Raw genomic sequence first — 13,730 nt, forward strand, 5'->3', positions numbered from 1 at the left:
GATTGTTAGAGATTGAAACACCTTATCCAAGATCTAATCGATAATGGAACTATCATGATGGATAGCCATAAGATAAACAAATCACACCTAGCTTTCAAAACTCCACTCCTAAATTATGAAAAAGGTGAACCATCCCAATTAAAAGATGACAAAGAAAACCCAAAGTGAACTACACATACATATGATGATGTGGTAAATGTCATCATTGTTAAAGATAATCCACCTTCAGAGCCAATCAATGTCATTACGAGAAGCAAAGAAAAGGTCACCTTTCCGGGTATAATAAAAGACTCAACATCCACTTCACAACAATACAATCTAGTAGAGCAATTACAAAGAATACCCACTCAAATATCATTTTGGAATTTCTCGAAGTTTCACCTATGCATAAGGAAATTTTGGAAAAATATTTAGTGGAAACAACAGTTCCAAAAGACATGGATGTGGATCAATTCCAAAACATGGTGGGACACCTTATAGCCTGTCATTTCTTATCATTTTCTGAAAAGGATGACGCATCCTTGCAACATCCTCACAATGCTCCTTTACATGTTGAAGTCGCCATTAATAAAAATCGTGTCAAATGCGTACTCATAGATGGTGGAGCAGGCTTAGACATTTGTGCATTAAGTTTAATAAAAGTTTTGGGATATTCAGAAAATGCAGTAGATCCAAATAAGAAAATAACTATTAAAGCTTATGATGAAGCAAAGTGTTCTTCTAAAGGAACTATGGTGTTGCCAATCAAAATAGGACCTATGGAAAGGAATACATTATGTTAAGTTTTAGATTTGAACCTCTCTTACAACATTCTTCTGGGAAGACCGTGGATTCACACCATGCAAGCAGTTCCTTCTACATATCATCAATGTGTAAAATTTCCTCATGAAGGACAAGAGGTCACTATAATTGTATACTCTAGCCAATATTGCAATAATCTGAAGCCAACACAAGATACAAGAGTTCCACATAACGGAGAGTTAGTATATCCTACCAAAGAAATTCAAGAAAAGTTATGGGAAACCTTTGAGAAAAAGCTCAAATTGAATGAAGAAGGAATGGGAAAATATTCTTTGCATAATTTTCCACTTTCACCTAAGTCATATGGAAAGCCTGCAAATATCCAATCAAATACCTCAGAGAAATCAAAAGATATATTTAATGGAGCATTTGTTAGAGCTGGAACCCTTGAAGAAGAAACCGAAGACAAGGACATTCTTGGTTGGTTGTACAAAGATGAAAATGAAACTAGAGCAACAGCTACAGAAGTCAATATTCCCATAGAACAATATGGCAATGGTTATAAAATCATGCAAAAAATGGGATATGAAGGAAAAGGACCAATTGGTAAATGAAATCAAGGTATTTCAAAACCTATTTGTCCCCACTCACAATCTAAAGAAGATAAATCAGGGCTTGGATATCTAAAAACAAATCAAAAGCAACATAATCATAAACAGCCAAAGTGGAGAAAGAAATCAGTCTCTAAAGAAGAACAATGGATAGAAAAGCTACAGCAAGCAGCAAAAATAGTAGCCAATAAGCGGAAACAAGAAGAACCTGAGAAACAAGAATAAGAGATTGCAATCAAAAGAAAAGAAGAATCTTGTCAACAAGTTCAAGGAATATCAACAAGTAGAAAATCTGAACAAGATATTCCAGAAGCAGTGAAAACTGAGATGACAGAAATTAGAGAACTTTTTGCACCATACAACATTCTTGTGTGGTATAGTGGTATAGCCCTAGACAATGGTTCAGAGATAGATTCAAATGAATATGAATGGGGTCCAGATGTCTCATCTAGTATATCAAGTGAAGAAAGAAATGAAGAGAAAGCAGCCATCACAAAGGAAGACTTGTTTATTACAAAACAAAAGATGGAGTTAGAAAGAAGACAAGAAGAACTCAGAATCAAGAGAAAAGAGGCATATACAAGACAACAAAAGAAAGAGGATGACAAAGACAAAGAAATAACCCCACAAGAAGCAAAAACACATATAGATCAAGCATCTGGAAATATCAGATTTTTATCAAATAAAGAGAAAGATGTACCAAGGTATGGCAGATGTTGGTGTAAATAATTATTCATCATGGATATTATTACACTTTACTTAAGTTTACTTAGGAAATGCATTTCATAGTAGTTTGGGTATGAGACACTTGGGTGTTTGTGCCACATTGGGATAGTGTGTGTAGGAAAATTTCCACTTTTTATGGTGTTGATCTTGTTGTTACACTCCACATTCAGTGGGTGGTCCACCTCATGTGGACTATTATATTGTTTCTCCTACCTACCCATACCTATTTCCTACCTAACCTTGTTTCTTATTGAGCCACATGTCATGTTTGTGTGCTCACATATCCATAAGCCTTGCCTATATAAGCAGGCTCATCTACATTGTATGTAAAATGGAACAATTGATCATTTATCTATTGATGAGAATACAGTTTATTCTTATCCTATATTTTATCTCTATTGTACTTTTCATTGAGCTCTTGATCTTGGCAAAATCTCACATAGTATCAGAGCCATTAGGGCTTCATTGATTGGTTTTTGGAGACATTGTGGAAGGCTTCTATTTTTGAATTTAAGGGACTATATTTTTTGGAGGAATCTTAGAGCGTTTTCGACCTCACCATTGCGTCTGGGAGGCCATTTCCATAAAAATCAAGTATAAATTTGACCTATTTTGGCAAAAATTTATTTTTGGGTGTGGAGGAAATTTTCTGCCCAATTTGGGCGGTACGGTATGGAATTTTCGGATTTCTTATCCAAAAAATAAATAAAAACAAAAATTTTGGAAATTATTTTTTGGGATCCGTACCTTCTTCCTAGTCAGCAGCGCATAGTCAGTGCCACATCAATAGTCCAGCTGGCTGCCAAATCACCCTGCCACATCAGCAGCCTAGTTGGCTACCACATCACCTGCCAAATCACTTGCATAGTCAGTGCCACATCAGCACCCAGTCAGCCATGAAGTTTGGGCGACGGTCATACAACCGTCAAATTTAACCCCACAGTTTGTTCATGTCATCATTTTTTCAAAAATTTTGCAGGCCCCTCTCATTGAGCTTTTTGATTTTGCAATTCAACTTCAAATGGCCATATCTTGCTCATTTTTGCTCCTTTTTTGGTGAATTTTTTTTGAAATGGGCTATAATTTGGTGTACTTTCATGTGGTGGAATTATTTTATGATTTTGATGGACATCTTTTCATAATTCTCAGTTTTTGGTGACTGTACCTATCTAATCCTCATTTCTGCAACTTCCAGGTCTCCATTCAGGCTCATACGAACTCCTTTTCAAGTGTCATTTTTTTTGAAAGTACATTATTTTTTGTCTACTCTCAAAATATGCTATCAGTTTGCAGCAATTGTGGGTAGAAATTTTGCTTTTGTCATATGGTCTTATTTGGCCAATTTGGCATTTGTATTGCATAGATCTATCTTTCTAATCTTTTTCTTTGAAGTTCTCAGCCTATTGGGGCAGTTGTAAAACAAAATCAGAATTCCACCTTGCCATTGTTTGGAAGTGGCCTATTGTACATGCACTACATATAAAGTGCCAAAATCATCATTTTGGGGGGGGGTACTTTGATTGAGTGAATTTTGGGGGGTGTCTCTTGTGCTTTTGTGCTCTTGTGTTCCTTCATTTTTGCTTCTATTGGTTTTTTGAAGTTTCCTCTCTTAACTCCTCATAATTATGCTACTTGGAAAATTGATGCATGGAGTAAACTTATGGAAAAAGGACTAACTCATTACATTGATGGAACTATTGTTGCTCCTGCTGATCCTAAGGTTGATCCAGTTGGTCACTTGGATTGGCTTACTAAAAATATCATGGCAATTGGTACCTTAAGAAAGTATGTATCAAAGGATCTCATTTTTCATATTGAGAAATGTACTCTAATCAAGGATGCTTGGCAAAAGTTTCAAGACTTATATGGTCAAGTTGATGAGATAGGGGATATCAAATTGATAGTGATCTCACCATGTTAGATCCCAAGAACTTTGATACTATACAAGATTATGTCACTAAGGCAAATGAGTTGAGGGCACAACTCAAAGATTGTGGCATTGATAAGAAGGATACTCAATTGATATTCAACTTGATAGGCAAGCTTCCACAAGAATATGTAGCATTTGTTTCTAGTTTCCAAACCCATAGGATGACAATGGGTTCAAGCTACACAATGCCTACATTTGATGCTTTCAATGAAATGTTGATGATGGAACAAACTAAGTTGATAAGCATGGGCATTCTTAAGGCTTCTAAGTCTCAAGCATTAGTGGCATTGCAGATTTGGGAGACTTCATTGATGACATTCATCTTCTATTTGATGAAGGTGATCCTTCTTCGATTGTTGCGAGGGAACACTCTAACCCTCTTGTTAATTCTCTAAATGATCATTCTTTCGAGATTGACATGATTTTGGATACTTATGTACAGCAGTTGGAGGAGGTCTCTTTATTTTTTGAGGAGACATGTGAGTCTTTGGGACATGTTCTACATCCATCTCCACTAGATCTTGGAGTGCCTTTTTCAGCAGTGTAGCATAGTTTACCACCTTTGGAGGGGGTATCTTTCAGCATCGACATGGGGACACTTGAACAGTTTTCAAAGATTCCTTTCATCATGAGTTTTCTTCATACATCTTCCCTTCATGATTGGGGAGAATTTTGTTTCTTCCTAAGGGGAGGAATGTTGTTCGACATTCGTGGAGCAGTTTCTTCATACATCGAGCTTCTATCATTGGTGCAGATTCCACATTGAGGGGGGGCTTCCTAGCTTCTCTTCTTCTCTCATATGGGGGGACTTTTTCCTCACATGGGGTTTTGTTCCTCACATACTTCTATGAGAGTTCTTTGTATCTAGTTTTCATCTCTCTTTTGGGGGAGGGTTTTTTCCCATTGGTTTTTTCTCTCTTTCCCCACTTTGTGAGAGATTTCATTGCATTGGTTTGCATGCATTTGCATTTGTACATGGGTACCTAACATGGCCTAGTAGCTGGGACCCATCTTGCATTGCTTAGTTGCATTGTAGACTTAAGTGCATTCCCCTAAGTTGCACTTAAGGAGGGGTGTTGGTGTAAATAATTATTCATCATGGATATTATTACACTTTACTTAAGTTTACTTAGGAAATGCATTTCATAGTAGTTTGGGTATGAGACACTTGGGTGTTTGTGCCACATTGAGATAGTGTGTGTAGGAGAATTTCCACCTTTTATGGTGTTGATCTTGTTGTTACACTCCACATTCAGTGGGTGATCCACCTCATGTAGACTATTATATTGTTTCTCCTAACTACCCACACTTATTTCCTACCTACCCTTGTTTCTTATTGAGCCACATGTCATGTTTGTGTACTCACATATCCATAAGCCTTGCCTATATAAGTAGGCTCATCTACATTCTATGTAAAATGGAACAATTGATCATTTATCTATTGATGAGAATATAGTTTATTATTATCCTATATTTTGTCTCTATTGTACTTTTCATTGAGCTCTTGATCTTGGAAAAATCTCACAGTAGAACCATAGAAGAACTAAGAGATAGTCAAGTAGAATTGACTATTAGTCCAGAAGAAACTGAGTTTGAAAGAAGACAAAATCTAGCAAAAGAATTCTCTATATCATGTGCACCAGTATGTCAACTTCAAAATGCAAATGAATTTATTGAAAATAATCAAGAAGGATCTTGCAGTACTAAAGACGTGTGTGTTGATATAATCCATTCATTTAAGGGACAAACGTCAGATGAAGATCCATTTGAGTGTGAACCACAAAATGCTAATACTAATTTCTTTAGAACAGATTGGAGAATACTTGGGAGAGATAATCCTCAAGATAATTCTATCTATGACATTACCTACTCTACTCCAAATTATGACCATTATGTCATGAATTTTGAAGCACCTAACGATGACAATGATTATGACTTACCCATTCTTCATCCTAAATTAATTGATTGGGATAATCTAGAAAACCCTAACTTAGACGTCTTTTCCAATGATCATGACTTATTGTGTATCTTAATGTTGTCGAACCCATAAGACCTAAGATATCTTCCTTTGTCGAATCAAGTAACGTTTCTTACAGTCAAGAGATTGCCAAACTTTCCAGTCGCAAAAATAGGAGAGATCTGCTATTCTAATAGAACCAATAGAAGCAATAAACATTGGAACATCAAAGGATCCCAAGATACTTTATTCTGCTGCCTCATTATCAGATAAAGAGAGGAAAGAATACATAGAACTCTTCAGTCAAAGACAAATAAATTTTGCTTGGTCCTATGCTGACATGCCTGGACTTAATCCAGATCTTATAATGCATCATCTCAATATGGATTTAAAAGAAAAACCAGTTAAGAAAAAGCTAAGGAAGATGCATCCACACATTGCTCTTCTTGTAAAAGCCGAGCTAAAGAAACTATTAGAGGTGGGTTTCATAAGACCTATTGCCTATCCAGAATGGGTTTCAAGCATTGTACCAGTGTCAAAGCCGGATAAAAGCATAAGAGTCTACACCGATTTCAAAGATTTGAACAAAGCATGCCCCAAAGATGATTTCCCACTACCAAACATTGATATAATTGTGGACTTATTAGCAGGGCATGAGATGTTTTCATTAATGGATGGCTTCTTCGGATACAATCAAATAAGAATTTCCCCTGGAGATCAAAAAAACATAACATTCACCTCGGCATGGGGTACTTATTGCTGCAATGTTATGCCATTTGGGCTTAAGAATGCAGGAGCAACTTATCAAAGGGCCATGACAACAATTTTCCATGATATGATGCATACATTTATGGAAGATTATGTAGATGATATAGTTGCAAAATCTCATACAAGACAAGAACATTTGAACATCTTAAGCAAGATCTTTGATAGGTTGGAAAGATATCAGTTGAGATTAAATCCAAAGAAATGTGCATTTGGAGTAACCTCTGGAAAACTTCTTGGGTACATTATATCAGCCCATGGAATTGAAGTAGATCCTGAAAAGGTAAAAGCCATCATGGAGATGGAGTCACCTAGGAACATAAGTCAATTTTGATCTTTACAAGGAAGATTACAATCAATCAAAATATTTGTCTCTCAATTAGCAGATAGATGTCATCCATTCACTCATCTTCTACATAAGAATGTTCCATTCAAATGGGATAAAAAATGTGAAGAATATTTTATGCAAATCAAAGAATATCTCATGAATCCTCCAGTATGGGTATCACCAATCAAAGAGAAACCATTGTTGCTCTATATCTCAGCAACAAATGTATCATTAGGCGCTCTATTAGCTCAACATGATGAAGAATGAAAAGAAAGAGCAGTGCATTACATCAGTAAAACACTTGTCAGCTATGAACTGAATTATACAGCAATAGAGAAGACACGTCTAGCAATTGTATTTGCAACTCAGAAGCTGCGATTTTATAAGTTGACTTATTCTTTGAAGTTAATAGAAAAGATAGATCCACTAAAGTATTTGTTGAACAAGTCAACTTTGATAGGCAGATTAGCCAAATGGGTTATGATACTGAGTGAGTTTGATATAGAGTATGTTGATTGAAAAGCTATCAAAGGATAGGTCATTGTTGATCAATTAGCTAAAGCTCCTTTACAAAATAACATACCATTGCACATTGAATTTCTTGATGCAGACATTCTGACAGTAAGTATAAAATTTTGGGAATTGTACTTTGATGGTTCTTATACACAATATGGATCAGGTGCAGGAATTTTATTCATCACACCTCAAGACATACAATTCCAAAATCATATAGACTTCGGTTTCCATGCACAAACAATACTGCAGAATATGAAGCATTGACTATTGGGCTCAAAATGACTATTGAATGGAATATCAAGGAATTGCATGTTTATGGTGATTCACAACTTATCATCAATAAAATAAATGATGATTACCAAACTAGGGATTACAAGCTCATGCCCTATAAAAAGCTAGTAGAAGAGTTTAAAGAACACTTTGCAGAAATATCATTTACTCAAACCCTAAGAAATGAGAATAAAGCAGAAGATGTAATGGCTACACTAACATCTCTCTTACAGAATCGGGAGAATCAACAACATTACGAATTCCTCATGGAAGATATCTTAACCCCTACCATTCAATCCCAACATACCTACATGATTTGTCAAATATCAGGAATCAGTCAATCCTTATACGGCCAAACCTATCAGTACTTAAAAGAGAATATCCTTCCTCCTGACCTATCCCGCAATTAAAGAAGAAATTTTATCCGCTAGTCATCCCGCTATACTATTATTGCTGATACCTTATATAGGCGAGGTCTAGATGGTACTTTATTGAGATGTCTTGAACAAGAAGAATCTAAGAAAGTTCTTAACAAAGTTCACGCAGGTATTTGTGGCACACACTCAAGTGGATTAACATTGGCTCAGAAACTTCTTCCTATGGGTTACTATTGGCCTGCATTGGAGAGAGATTCATTCACATATGCCAAAAAATGCAAACAATGTCAGATCCATGGGAATCTCATTCACGCACCAGCACAAGAATTGCATCCTATGGTCCGATCATGGTCATTTTTTCAATGGGGCCTTGATTTGGTAGGAAAGGTAAATCCTTCATCTTCTAATGGACATATGTTCATTTTGACTGCTATTGAATATTTCACTAAATGGTTGAAGCAGTACCTATAACAAAAGTGAGAGGAAAACAAATATCATCATTCATCTTGAATTATATAATCTGTTGCTATGAAGTTCCTATGACCATTATCACTGACAATGGACGACCGTTTAAGAATCAAGATGTGAAGGAACTATGTGAGCAATTTCATATCCAACATAGGTTTTCTACTCTGTATTATCCACAAGGAAATGGTCAAGATGAGGCATCAAACAAAATTATCTTGAAAATATTGAAGAAAACAGTCAATGAAGTTGGAAAAGACTGGCACATTCAGCTAAATCCTTCTCTTTGGGCATACCGAACCAACATCCGCACACCAACGGGGGTAACTCCATATTGCTTAGTCTATGGCTCAGAAGCCATATTACCAGTAGAAGTAGAGATACCTTCTCTATGAATTTCCTTGAAAGGTCTTGTACCAAAGGAAGAACAACGAGTCTCTAGACTCCAAGAACCTGAACTGATCCAAGAACGTCGCCAAAATGCAATAGATCATTTGAAAGTGTATCAACAGAGAATGGAAAGAAGTTATAATCATAGAGTCAAGTCGCGCATTTTTTAAATTGGAGATATAGTTCTAAGGGAGAATACAAGAAATCAACAAGACCGAGAAAAGAAGGGTAAATTTGAACCAAATTGGCTAGGATCTTTTGTTATAGTAGCAGCATATGGCTCAGGAGAATACAAGTTATCTACCCCCGAAGGTGATTGGTTTGATGAACCTATCAATTCCATCCATCTCAAAAAAAATCTATGCTTGAGATATAAAGTCTTGGAAAAAATCAATAAAAAGCATATAAAGTCTTGGAAAAAATCAATAAATAGCATATAAAGTTTTGAAGAAATCGGTAAAAAGAAGCAAATCAGAAAATCCCTAAAAAGAATAAATCATTTAAAAGAAATTAAAAGAAGAAGAAAAGGGGAAAATGCAATAAATTTAAATGGTGAAAACCTGGTAAACAGGCGCTATCTAAAAAGTGAGTTCTTCCATCTATGAGATCACTTTGCACACCTATCCACTTCATCCTATCACAATTATCACTTCCATCTATCTTATCTTATCCATTCCATCTTTTGCGTCTATTTCTCTTAACCATTTAGTATGCAGCTTACCAACAATTATCAATTTTTGGCATACTTATCATAGTCACTATCTTAGATTTTATCAGAATCAATCAATCTACATTTGTATCCCGCCATGGTTTGGATCTTGATCAATTCTTACATCCATAATAAAGTTTTGTTTCCGCTGGGGGAAAATCCTAATTCCTTTTGCTAAGGTGATCTTTTGAATCTTTCAAAATCCAAAACATTCGGAAAACTTAGAAAAAACAAAAACACCTAGGATTTTGAAACAAATAACGAGCAACAAAGCAACAAAGATCAAGGCATTTCATGGAAACTAAAATGTGAAACTCAAAAAATGAAGAATCAACCAGCAAGTAATAAAGGATTATCCAAGATCATTCATCAAGATGATTATATCAGTTAATGACCATGAGAACATGTGAATGACATGCGAGATTCAGTGTTTATATCTTGATTTTATTGCTAATCATGTACTCTATGCGACTCAAGGATGTCTATGACTAGAGAAGCTATCATGGGGCATGATTATTTTTCTTTGATTGTTGTCTATGGTTTATCTCTTATTAAGGTATGTACTTGTCTCAGGATATGATTGGAAAAAGATCAAGGAGGACGTTCTGAGTCATGCATGAAAGAAGATAATCCTTGTCTATTCTGCAAGAAATACTCAGGTCAACTTGATTCATTATATAAAGTCGCTTGTATTAACTTGCTATATCAAAATCAATGTAAGAAATACTCAGTTCATCTTGAATCATTATGTCAAGTTGCTTGTATTTTCTTACAACATTTTAAAGCTCAATGATGAAATCAAGCATTATTACAAGATAACATATGAAGAATGGTAGTATCATTTTTAGTTAGATCATTTTAGATTAGCTCATTATTCATCTACATTATAAGCATTCAATGTCAGTTGCATTATAAGCATTTCATTTCATTCAAAGATCAACAGTCATGAAGAAAGATTGAGTATACTTGGACAAACAAAAACAATTTGCATTTGATCATTATAGGTGCATTCATTTTTTAGAATCATTTTAATCATCATCTATTTCATTTAGTTGCATTTAAATCATTGCATTAGTTTGCATTCAATTAAGTGCATTTCATTAATCATGTAGTGTATTATCATTATTATTTGCATTATCATTAAAGATTCATTAAGATCATTTAGTTACATCTTTGCACTTAGATTCATAATCATTATAAGCATTACATATAAAAATCAAAAAAATTTGAAAAACATATTGCATAATCATTTATTTTCATTCCCATATAGATCATTGCATTTGCATCATTTAAGTACATCACATCATTTAAGTTAGTAATCATTTTAATTTGCATCCAAGGTCATCAAAAACATTTATCATTGCATCATCATATAAAATATCATCTTAATAAAGAAAAAATATCATAACATCATCCATCTAATCATTGCATCCATATAATCAATGCATATAGATCATCATAAAATAGAGTAACATGCATAATAAAGATCATCATCATATAGAGTCCATGTCTGCATATAGATCATCATAAAACAATAAAAGTCCAAGTATACAATGATATCAGATCAAAAGTGCAAATGCATCATCAATACGAAGTCAAGTCAAGGTTGTCATGTACCACTACCACCTGACTCTATCCGTCTCTATGGTTGTGGGCGAGAAGATCCTCCAGATGCTTGTCTCACATGATCACCACTCCTCTAAGGAGGTCCCATGACTCCACCGCTGCTAGTATCCATCCTCATGGTGGTATGATAACTACCTTCTCTATGGCTCTCTGCTTCTAAATCCTCATATAGTCGTCGCCAACGGGTAGTCTCCTTCTCGACCCAAACTAGTGCTCTAATAGTATCAGCTGAGAGAGTGCCCAATCCAACCTGTTGAATGTGATCAAGAAGACCTTGAGTATCTTGTTGTCTCCTAACAACCGTGTCTCTCTCTGTCATGAGTGTCTGTATCTATGCGCTAAGCTGATCTATCCATGCTCTGAGACTATCAATGGTCTCCTGCTCTAGCACATGAACCCCAATACCCTCATCTCCACCTCCCTGTCCACCTGTTGGAATCTAAGTCCGAGTAGCTCTCAGAACCTGTCATCTAATGAGTGGAACATGATCCTCTAGATCCTCATCCTCTCCACCATGCATTGCAATAACCCTAGGGTCAGGCTGAATCTGCCCAAAATCAATGCCTCTCCCACAACCCCCATCCAGTCCACTCATCCTACCTCCTCCTATCAATGGCAACCCTCTCAGTGATCTCATCTCTGCCCTGCCAGTATCCCTCCAAATCTTTCCAACCTCTCTCCCACTAATAGGAAGCGGTCTCCCAATCCTGCCAACTGGTCCAAATGGACCTCCACGGACTCTCAATCGACCTCCTCTCCATCTGGGTCTCCTATCGCCACCACCTCCATCTCCTCCCTCATCTCCATCCCCTCCGGCCTCTTGAGTAGCTCTAAGCTCTCATCTCCATCTACGTCTCCTGATAACTGGATCATCTAAATCATCATTCTCATCTCCTAAGATAGGAGGATCTGTTGGATCGGTAATACGAGGAAATGGGTGTGCTAATATATATTGAGCATAATCTGCAGTAACCCTAGGATCAAGAATGTGCAATCTCATATCATAAGCTACCCTAGGAGTAGCAAGAAACTTTGCACGTGCCAACTCAAATGACAAAGAAGGTCCCCAATCTCACCTATCTCTGTATTGTCATGCATATATCGTGACACCAGTAGGCATAGGCTGAATGCTACCAAATTGTCTCAAAATGTGACTAATCAACTGTCTCTCAACAATTAATGGAGTCCGACCAATGAGATATCTACTCTGCATAATAAATGGTAATGTTTGTGCATCATCTATCCATGGCTCACAATCGATATAAGGTCTCCAAATAACACTGTCCAATGAATCAAGAACCCAACGCCAATACTCCATCTTACCCAGCTTATGTTGAGTAAGGATACCTGCATAAAGATAAACATATGGCTTTCTCTCACCACAAACTCTATGATGAATAGGCCAAGTAGTAGCAATGTGCTCCCAGCACCAGATCTGCAAAAGTGTGCATCATGTCGACAGACTAGCACCCTCATCGAAAACAACTTGATGAAGATCATGATACAAATGAGAAAGCATGAAAAAACCACACGCATATCAAGTCTAACGCTACATCATGCTCTGAAGAATCTCACCCCAACCAATAGAAAAACCTCGAGATCTCCTATCTGGACAGATGAATCCCCTAATCAAACCTGCAAGAATCACAGGAACAATCTCATAATACATAATCATATCCTCCCATCGGATCTCTCCTCTCCCAATTCTCTCAACCAAATATGGCTCTGCATGCCTCTGTCCCTCCAAGATCCTGAAAATCATACTAAACTAACTCACCGGTCACTGGGATGTGGAGAATCCTGTAGACATCTTCAAGTGTCACACTATTCTCACCCATGGGCAGGTGGAAAGTGTTATGCTCGCTATGCCATCTCTTGGCTAACATTGTCAACAATCCCCTATTATGGGTAATATTAGGAATGTATAACAAGTGGCGTAATCCACAAGCATCTATATGTCTCACCTCTGCCTATGTAAGCTCTGGCACTATGTTCCACATCGCCGAGAATTTCTCCCAACATAGGAGAACATCAAGTTCCTCCTATTTACCAAGAGAATTTGATCATCAATCATCTATCTATCAAATCAAAGAGATCGCTAATCTCTAACATCAACAATTGGTAATTTTTTTCACATGAAGCAAATCAGGCTATCAAATCAATTTAAACCTATCAATCATGGTTTTCTATAAATCAAACTCTGCTATGCTCTTCATCAGAAACTAAATCGGTTTCTTAGAGCTACTCTATCCAATCACATCAAATCGATCAATCGTTTATCCTATCAATCAACATTATCAAATCAAACAATCAAGTACC

This window comes from Cryptomeria japonica, chromosome 2 (genome assembly GCF_030272615.1).
Source record: "Cryptomeria japonica chromosome 2, Sugi_1.0, whole genome shotgun sequence".
In the NCBI taxonomy this organism is placed as follows: domain Eukaryota; kingdom Viridiplantae; phylum Streptophyta; class Pinopsida; order Cupressales; family Cupressaceae; genus Cryptomeria; species Cryptomeria japonica.